This window comes from Agelaius tricolor, unplaced genomic scaffold (assembly GCF_023055355.1).
Source record: "Agelaius tricolor isolate 1412-34295 unplaced genomic scaffold, bAgeTri1.0.p SCAF_2, whole genome shotgun sequence".
Lineage (NCBI taxonomy): Eukaryota > Metazoa > Chordata > Aves > Passeriformes > Icteridae > Agelaius > Agelaius tricolor.
In genome coordinates, this window is record NW_027269262.1 from 67,555,640 (window position 1) to 67,566,252 (window position 10,613).

A 10,613-nucleotide genomic window follows, 5' to 3' on the forward strand; every position below is an offset into this window, starting at 1 on the left:
ATGGAGAGCTCTTCCTCCTGGACATTCAAACTGCTTTAATATCTTTATTTTCAAACGACGTTTGGACTACTTTAATGTTCATGTAATGCATGTTATATTCATTTAGTTTTCCCATTTAGAACTGAAGCATGCAAAACGAATGTCGGGAATTCTACATAGAATAAAGGATGAACATGATAAATATAGCTATATATATATATATATATATATATATATATATATGTGTGTGTATATATATATATAGTGGAACAGCATTCATTCAGATATGGTTCCTAATGACTTTCCTGCTACCTACACATATCAAAGGATGGCCTATGAGGAAGACGCCCTAGTACTATAGTAGCTGAAATGGCAGTCCCATTTTGCTATCAATTTCGACCTACCTCGGTAACACAAATGTGCTTTAAATAATGCTAGAAGGGAAATAGAGAAACAAAAAAGCTCTGGGTGCTACTAATTTGAGAAAGGAATCAAAAGACTAGTTAAATAGCTCTATTTTGCAGTCTCATTTTATTATTCATTGTGCTTGACCTGCAGAAAGAATGACAAAGCACATGGGATATGGTTTAATTAGCCCAAAACTTTATTAACTTCATTCATCTGGGAGTTATCTGGCAGTAATTTGTGCAGTATAGGTTATCATGCCATTTTCAATCTTTATGACCTTTTTAGAGGGGCTTATCTTCAGCCCCATCCCTGTCCACACCCACTGGTACAGGCTCACTGCAGCTGCCAGCAAGTTTAGTGGCCTGTTAATCCCCACATTTTACTTTTGTCAATCGTCTCACACATCACACTGTCTGTTGCAACCTTAAAAGATCCCTTTCAGACTCTGTTATGCTCTGGGGAAAGACACAGGACTTACATTAAATATGACAGTCTCCTTAGTGTTCTGCTAACCTGTTCCCAAGTCCCACCAGGTACAGGTGTCAGGCTGTAGAAATGGAATGGACAGTCTCCTGTACCTCAGCTGGAATTGTTCATCAAAATTTCTTACCTGCATCCAATCACAATTCCATATATACCCTTACAATAATCCCCAGGTGTCTGAAGAGGATGCAGATGATAAAACTGTTCACTTTGCTTAGTTCTCTTTCCTAATATTGTAGAGAGTGGACAGGTTCATATATGGCCTGTGCATGCTGGTTTCTCTGCTGTACACAGTGCAATTTTGCCTCAGTCCTAAACCAGACTGCACAAGCTATATTTAGCTATATTTGAGATTGCTCAGGACTAGAAGTAGCCATAAGGAATGGGATGTCCAGAACTAGAATTAACCATAAGGAATGAGACTCCCATTTTCAGCTTCTTTCAGCAAAATATCATCTCTGAATGCCTCAGCTAGTGTAAATAAAAATGAATGGAAGGGTCTTGTAGTATTTTCTTTACCTTCCCTGCTTTGTATTTGGTACCTCCAAGTCAAAAGACCACTCCACTCCTGTACTTTAAGTCTCAAAACTTCCAGATGTCCAGGCCTTGCTAGGCAGTTACTTTTTTTCTGTTGTAAACAGTCCACAAATGCCACCTGGAATGTGATTGAGTGCAGTGAGAACACATTGTTATTCTGGCATACCTAAACTAGCCAGGGACAGCAGATGTTCTTTAAAGAATACTAGGATAATTCTTTTGACTTGACTGATTAACTGGCAATTTAAAAGGATTCTGGTTTCCATTTCCATTTCACTGTGCTCATATGCATTTCTGATTGAACCTTTGCTTCACTTGAGATTTTCTTTATGAGCAAGTAATTTGAAGGATCTGCTTAGCCTAACATCCTTTAACAAATTTTACCCTGAAGTTCTGACACAGAATTGTGAAGATTTCTATAACACACAGCAAAGCTCTTCTGAATAGTAAGTTCTCTCCTGAAGGAGAGTTGAGAAAATTCATATTCACTGGGGAGATGGAAATCACTCAAAGTGCAGGCAACCTTCATTAGGCAGCCCAGAAATCTTTTTATTTTTATTCTTAGGTAATAGGTCTCAGATTTCACTCTGACTCATTGGACTGAAACAAACAGACAAACCTGGTAAATATGAGGGAGCTTGCCTCCCTGCCAGCTGTCAGGGAGCTAACCATAAGTTGTTTGGATTTCCTCCAAACAGATATTTGCTGTATATGTGTTATTCTGTGCATGGAATGGAACACTTGAAGTGCTTGATACTTGGTGTTTGAATTCCATGCTTTTTGCTTGACTGTGATGGATTTACTGCGAATACTAAGAGCGTTATTTCTACTCAGTATGCAAGCAAGAAAAAAATGTAAACTGAAAAAATGGGTTCTAACATAATGTTTTATGAATTGGTAGCTTTTCACTTAGTATAATAGACTAGAGTAGACTATTTCTGTTGGAAGGGACCCACAATGATCATCTCATCCAACTGAGAGATTAATTCAGGCTGACCAAATGTTAAAGCATGTTTTTAAGGTCACTGTTGAAACAGCTCTTAAACACTGTCAGACTTAGGGCATAGACCCTCTCTAGGAAGCCCATTCCAGAACTTGACCACCTCCTTGGTAAAAAAATGCTGTTCAAAGTTCAAACTCTGCCTCCTTGGCATAGCTTTGAACCATTTCCATGGGTCCTGTCAATGAATATGTGGGAGAAGAGCTCAGCATGTCCCTCTGTACGTCCCCTCCTCAGGAGGTTGTAGAGAACAATAAGGTTACCCCTTGGCCTCCCTTTCTCCAAACTAGACAAACCCAATGTTCTTAGCTGCTCTTTATAGGGCATTCCTTTCAGCCTTGTCAGCAGTTTTGTTGACTTCCTCTGGACATGTTCAAGGACCCTCACATCCTTAAACTGTGGGGCCCAGAAGTGCTCAGAGCACTCAAAGTGAGGCTGCATCAACACTGAACACAGCGGGATCATCTCCTCTTCTCACTGGCTGGGGATGCTGAGTTTGGCGCACCCCAGGCTGGCATTTGCCCTCTGGGCTGCCTGGACTCACACTGCTGACTCCTACCGAGGCTGCTGACAGCCAGCACCCCCAGATCCCTCCAGCCACTTCTCTACCAATTTGTATCTGTGCCCAGCATTACTCTGCCCTAGGCACAGGATCCAGCAATTTGCCTTGTTTAATTTCATCCCACAGTTCATGACCCAACTCCAGCTTATCTAGACCCATCTCTATTGTTTCCAGTCCCTCAAGAGGGTCAACAACACTTTCAAGTTTGGCATCATCAGGTACATGAAGGCAAAAATCTAAGGAGTCACTGATAAGTAAAATTTGAAGAAATAAAACTTGTCATTGCAACAGAACACACAAAAAGGTAGGCATATGTCACTTTTGGTATTTTTTTTTTCCAAACCAGGAGAATATTAGCAATCCAGTGTTTGAAGGATAATTAGATAATTGCTTGGATATATGCAGGTAACATCTTAATATTGGAGATTCCTTTGAACATTTTGGTTCTAGCCACACCAAAAAGCCATATGTATGTACCAAATATGACATTACTGCTCAGTAGACTCTTGCAAAGGACTTTTAAATGTCAAAAAGTAAAATAAGGCATTGTTTCTGTATGACGCTTTATAGAAGTTAGCTTCTAACAAATGAATACTTTAATGAGATGTTAAGAGAATTGAGGGATTTTTTGACAATTTATTTCTGTAATGAAAAGAAAAAATCATCAATGCTGCATAGTTGAATTTTGCACTTTTTCTGGGCAATGGAGTCCCTCAAGGGATTGCCTGGAATTGTCCTCAAACATGTGTATAGCTCAGTGGAATCTAAAGTAGTGTGTGGCTACCTCTTTCTGAATTACTGAACATAACTGAGATGAGGAAGCTACAAAACTGGTGAATACAAAGGGAGAGCAACATTTTACCACCTAGTGAGCCTTAAGCATCTGCCTTTAGGTATTTCAGTATGATCAATGTTTATGTAGCCTTTTTGAATACCACCGGTTTGACTTACAGCTCACATGGACAACAAAGCCTATCAAATCTGGTTTCAAAATGTATTTGTTCCGAGTTTCAAAAAGGCTATGGGATGTTGAAAATCTCCAAAGATCACTTAGCTGCACAATAGAGATGAAGATATGTGATGTCCATGACATCTCTTTGTATAGAGCAGCAGTGCCTGATGAAAGCCCTGTTTATGAAATCCTCAGTGTATAGTAACCAGAAAAACACTAGGTACTTGAATGTAGGAAGAAATATTCTGATATAGAAAGACTGACAGACATACCCAAGGAGATATCTTATTTCAAACATGTGAAGGAAAAAGAGTAAAAAAAAAAGGAAAGTTTAGCACTTAGTATTCATGAGCAGACTTGTGCAAATAATAGATATTTTGGTTCATATGAAATGTATATAAATAAAATTTCTTGAGGTCTACTGAACATATTCAATCCCTGCTTTTTTTTTACAATGCACTTACAATATTTCTGTTTGACAAAACTGAAATGAGATATTTTGTTTTTTCAACTTCTAATCCCTCTATTTTCTGCCTGAGACTATTAACCAAGTAAAATCAACAACAATTTTATTGCTCCAAAACTATTTCTTCTGCATTCTTTTTCTTCAGAGTACAATTTAAACAGCTCTGCTTTTGAATATCTTGTGCATAGGCAAAGAGGGAATATTTAAAACACTGCTTGTATCAGGAAAATTTAAAAAATAACCAGTAAAACCTACAGGTTCTGAAAAGGTAAGCAATGTATATTCAATCCATACACATGCTAAAGCATATTTCAGCTTTAAGCATACTCTAGCATGTGTCAAAGTTCCTAAGCTAGGACAGAATCAACAACTTTCAAATGAATTAATGGTGCCTGGCTTTGGAAGGATGTAGGCATACACTAACATAGGAATAACAGAGAAGAAAAATATTTTGCAATAGTTGTTGTCATAGGGACTGTAGGAATTCAGATCAAACAGGAAACAGTACATTTTGTAAGTGATCTCTGCAAATTTTTTTTTTTTTTTAGGATGGAATACCCAAGTTATTTAGTAACAATAAAGGATGTTTATATTGGCTAGTAAAATGTGCAAATTCCTAGCATCTGCAGAATCAAAAAAATTGTCTGTCTTATCTAAGAAAAAAGTTCAATACTGCCTGCCATATCTATTGTTAAACAAAGGCTTGATCTAACAGAAATGCTGAGGAATAGAAAAATCAGACTAATATTGGTGCCTTAAGTTTTAGCTTTTATATTTTTCACATCCTGTACTGGATGAATATATATAGCTCTGAACTTCATATAGAGGGCTAGTAAGCTCTCATCACATTTTGGTCAGACTAAACAATTCTTCTGGGCCTGGGAACCAAGGTCACACCATTTGCCTCAGGCCCCAGAAAGTATAAACAAAAAATGAATTGGGAAGAGCAGCAAACGGGGATAATGTGACTTCATTACCTGAAGCAATAATTGGACAAGTAACCTCTGATATGCAAACAGATGAAAATCCTATCAGTCTGAGAAAACTCCTGACTGTTGTCCATCTTGGGAGTAACCTCTGCCAGGCTTTTGCACTGCCCAAGGTGGATCTGTTAAAGGCCTTTATTAAATACCCACTTTGTTCTCTAACTCTGTCTAGCCTCTGTGCTAGGTACCCTCTCCTAGCATCAGTACAGCCACTCGTGTACTGGAGTGTACAGAGGATGTTGTCTGCAACAAGTATAGATTTGAAATTATTAACTGAAAAATTAAACAATGATGAAAGCCATTATGGCAAAAATATAAGGTATTGGATGCTAAGATAATTAAGTCTAAAATTCAGCCTGAATTAATTGGTGATCCTCCAACCTTAATGATTCTATGAGATATGGAGAGAATGAACATGCTTGCATAAAGTGAACAAATTCCTCCAAAAAGCTATTTTGTACAGAGTATGTTCATTACCACTGGTGACTCACAAACTGATATACTGGTATATATTTATTTTTCAGTGATATAAAAAGTAAACAGGTCGAAAAAAACTAAGTTTGGAAGGGATCTTTTGTGCATAGATTTCTCCTAGTGAGCACCTTCTCAAAACAAGGCCAATTTCAATGGGAGATGAGGTTGCTCAGGGCCCTGTCCAGCTAAATCTTGGATGGACCACACCAGGCTGTGTCATCTTGTCCCAGACAGGACATGAATCTCCAAAGGATGAGAAAAGGAAGTTATTCAGTATGAAATGAAAAAATAGAACAATGAAATTCCCTTCTTATTCTGAGCATGACTCAGCTGAAGTGATTTGGATTCCTTTTTGAAAGGCAGTGTACATCAATGAATATTCTGGGATGGCATGTAAGCAAACATGTCCCATCCCATGGGGAGGTTTCTGAGGACTGGGATATCTTAGGCTTGATAACACTGCTTGCAAAGCACTAAGAGGAACTCCCTGTAGCTGTTTCCTGGAACAGGGGACACTTCCCAAGCTTTTGTTAACAGTATTGTAGCTCATGAAAAGTGCTCAAATACTTTGAATTTATTAGCCTGTAATTCTGTGTCTCCACAGTTGCAGACATTTGCACAAAATGGGTCACAGCTGTAGCTGTTAATTGGACATTGAGATACCTTTCTGGCTAATTTAATTGTATCTGTGAGAGAGTTTTTGTATAACCAGTATTTAGAAAGTCTGTGTTTAGTGGTTATATTTTATTTCATATATTTATACAAGACTTATTTTAATGCCAGGTATACAGATGGACAAGCTCTTATTCTTTCCTCATTTGCTTAATTAATTGTCCTTTTTGGCTTTACTTTCTACTTTATGTCAATCCCCTAGCCTCACACCCATAGTAAGAAGAATAACTAAAAAAAATTGAATGAGGAACAAGAATGTACAAAGCCTCAATGGCTAAAAATCCAGCATTACAATGAGATATTCACATAGCACCTAAGCTTATGTGCAGTTCTGAGAAAAAGGTGAAATCCCAAAATCCCTTAAAAATGATTGGTGGAGAGAGATGCTGCAGAAGGTGAGTCAGAGCTTGTAAGTGAGGTTTTAGCAGTTATTCTTTACTCAGTGATAGAAAGTCTTCAAAAGTGGATTGTGGGGACATTTTTCCTGCAATGAATGATACTTTATCAGTTTATCCATTGATACACACTGTCACTTCCTTTGTTAGAATTAATTTATTCCTACACTACTATCAGTACTGATATTTACTCAGGTCTTTTATCTTCCTAGTTCTCTTCACTGTATTCTCTGCTCTGTATCATCATCAGTGATACCAGGGTAGCTGGTAAATGTACTTCTGACTTCAAGTGTTATTCATTACTTTTGTATGTGACTTTTTTTGCTTTTTATTTAATGGCAGTCTGAATCCCATGTTTATCCCCCTTCTGATTAGTACAGAATAAATGGCAAAGATAAGTGACAGCATTTGACTTTGCCTGTTGAAACAGTGACACAGGGTAGGAGACAGGAATGGATGAACAGCTGTTTGAAATTAGACCCTCTGTGGAAATGGAGATGTGTCAGCCAGAGAACAGAGCATGGTCAGGTCTCAGACCTCTGCTACCTTTAATGGGACCAACTTGCTTGTGGGAAGAAACTTGAGGAATATTAAGTGGCTCTTAGAACAAATAAAAGCTTTTGGAGAACTGTTTTGAAAAAGGAGTGCTTTCTGGCAAATGAAAGTATACCTCAGTTGCATAATACTGCTACGTCCAGCAGACTCAAAGCAACACAATAAGGGCAGCAGTGGTGTTGCATAAGGGACAGAAGATAAATGAAGTATTGATTTCAGAACTAGCAGAATGCCACAAAAGGGACATACAGTATTTCTATGGGGCCAGATCCTCACTTGCTGTAATTTGGTATTGTGCCATTGAAGTCAAGCTGATTTATGTCAGCTGTGGTTCTGGGAAGGTGTATTTATAACAGGAAGGCTTGAATAAAAGTCATGCTCAGAGTGCTTGGTAGGAGTTGATTTCCCAAAACTGAATGATAAATACACAAACTTTACAGTTTATCTGTTCTTTCAACTTACTGCAGTACTCACTGCTCACCTTCAGATAATTTCTGATCTGTCTTTAGCCTTTCTCCATAGCTCTTTCCCTTGCTTCCTGGAGTCCTGTTTCATGCTGATGTTCTCCAGCTTAAGGAATTACTTTCCTGCACAGGTATAAAGGCAATTGCCAACCTGTCCTCTGCAAGCTCTCCTGATTCACACCATTCTTTCCTTTAGCCCCACAAAAAAAGTTCATTTGCATTGAGGTCTTCATTTTGGGGGTTCCTTCCTACCTGGTGGTAGGTGCCACCAAAAATTATAAATAAAATTTCTTGAGGTCTACTGAACATATTCAATCCCTGTTTTCTTTCACCAAAAAGAGAGTGACCAGTGTTGAAACAGCATAGATAAATGTCTGCTAGCATTATAGGGTGTATCAGTCTTGTCTGCCTGCTGAGAGAGAAGTGGATCTTGGAAATAAATAGCACAAAATGTACCATTTACATGCAATTTCATTTTGACTACACTTAATACTTGATTTTATATTGATTTACTAATTGTGAGATGAAAACTACACAGCAGGTTACTAAGTATTGAAGTGCATTCATGTTACTGTTCAAAATATTTAGGCATGCTGTATAGAATTCTCCAGGTTGTATGTGTGTAATAATCTTAGGTTATTGACAAAAGAAATTTAAAAAAACTTTCCCAGTAGATAGAGTTGCTTTGAAATTAATTACTGAAATTCTATGGTTTTTTATGCTATAACTATTTGTGTTTAGCCAATTTGTGTTTAGCCACATACCAACTTGAATAACACATGCTTCTTGTATAATGTTAACATGTTTTATTCAATCTCTTGATTGAAGGCTATTTGCACAAGTCTTCAAATCAGAGAAGATGAAAGAAAACAAAATCATGAGCCTTTTTACTATGTATTTTTTTAAAAATCTGTCCTCTTAGTCTACTTTAATGTACAATATGGAGAACGAACAGAGGAAATTACCTAACTCAAACATAAAGATTCTATTACTGTGTAAAGCAGACTCATAAATTGGAAAGCATATATTGATTAGTTAGCAAATATTTTCCCATAAAAACTGCAAGTCTTTTCAGTTGTTTATAATCCATGTTGATATAATTTAGCTATAGGCCCCACTAGGGCACACTGAGAGAAGAAAAGAGAGAAAAAAGCTCACTACTATTTTAGGGTAAAGAAGTCTCAACTCTAGCTGAATTCAGAACAATATTTTATGATGAACAAGCAGTTACTTGGGATGGGAAACAAACTCTTGGACCAAACATTTTCTTTTCTTTTATTTCCCTCCCTATTTTGCACATCAAATGGAAATTTGGCCAGCTAGACTTCCTGATTTTTCTCTGCTTAACCAGATTTTTAGCAGATTTTTCTCTGCTAACTGTTGTCGAGGGCTTCCTTTGTTGTTTTATTTTTAAGGGCAAACAACTTACATCCTCAGACATCATTTTCATTTTCCTTAAAATAAATCCTTAAAAAAGTATGTGATGCAAGATTATACATGTAAACCAAAGTATTTTCCAGTGTATCTCTAACTCCTTGAACTATGGAAAAAGGATCTATACTCATTTGGGCATGATGAATTCTTTCCTGGGGAAGATGGAAATATATACATGGTGAGGGGCAGAGTGTGAGCATGCAAATGAAATCTCACCTTTAAGGAGAGGGCAGGAAAAGTAACCTTGATGTAGCCATTTACTCCAAATAATACCTGCTCATTTACTGAAGAAGGAGAAATCTTTCTTCCAGGATGAACTGGGTTTAACAGTAGAGGCTGAGAATTTCCACAGTACAGAGCTGATCATGAGCAAGGAATAAATTGGTTCAGCTGCTTCCTGGCAGAGTCTGTATCTGTCTCTTGGCCATTGCTACCACTGCCCAAACAAAATCCATTAAAATGTATCCTGAAGTTTGTTGAAAAGTCAGTGACAGGAGATATTCCTTAAACCATGGAAATAGTAAAAACAAGCGTAAGAGTCCACTCGTTCAATGAAGAATGGTTACTTTTCCAATTAGTTATTTAAAGAAATGCATATTTATGTGGAATAAGGAAAAGAATTTGGAAGTGTTTTGATCCTTAAACATTTTTTTCTATTGGAAAAATATGTCCATTTTTAGGAAGCACATCGCAGTACCTTGAAAACCAGAAAATTTCAACTTACTGCTTTTAATCATGTTGGTAACTTCCTCAGCTGAAAATTATTCCAAGTAATATTTTTATTTATTGATTTCTTATACCATTGTGAATAAACAGTACAGAATGGGGGTACTCCTAATATGTCCTGAAGGAAGCACTTACAGTGATAAAAAATTAAACAGCTTGGTATTTTATAAGCATTTATATCTTATATCGATATCTTCAACTTATCAACTATTATCAACTATTTAACTTATATCGAAGGTGTCCATAAAGTTTTACAAACATGTAAACAGACACAGCACTGCAAGTGAACAAGTATGTGGGCAGAGCTGAGAGAGAAGATGCTTTAATATCAGTTGATGCATGTGACATGAGTCCTCAAAAAGCTTTCATGGCCTATCCATAGGTACAAACTATCATTTCCTGGGCAGCACTGGGAGGTCAGCACCTACCTTTCCCTGACCTAGGATATCACCTATGTCATTGACTGGTTATGATTTCAGACAAGCATTTTTCAGTTCTCTCGTATTTCACTTGTCTTTTG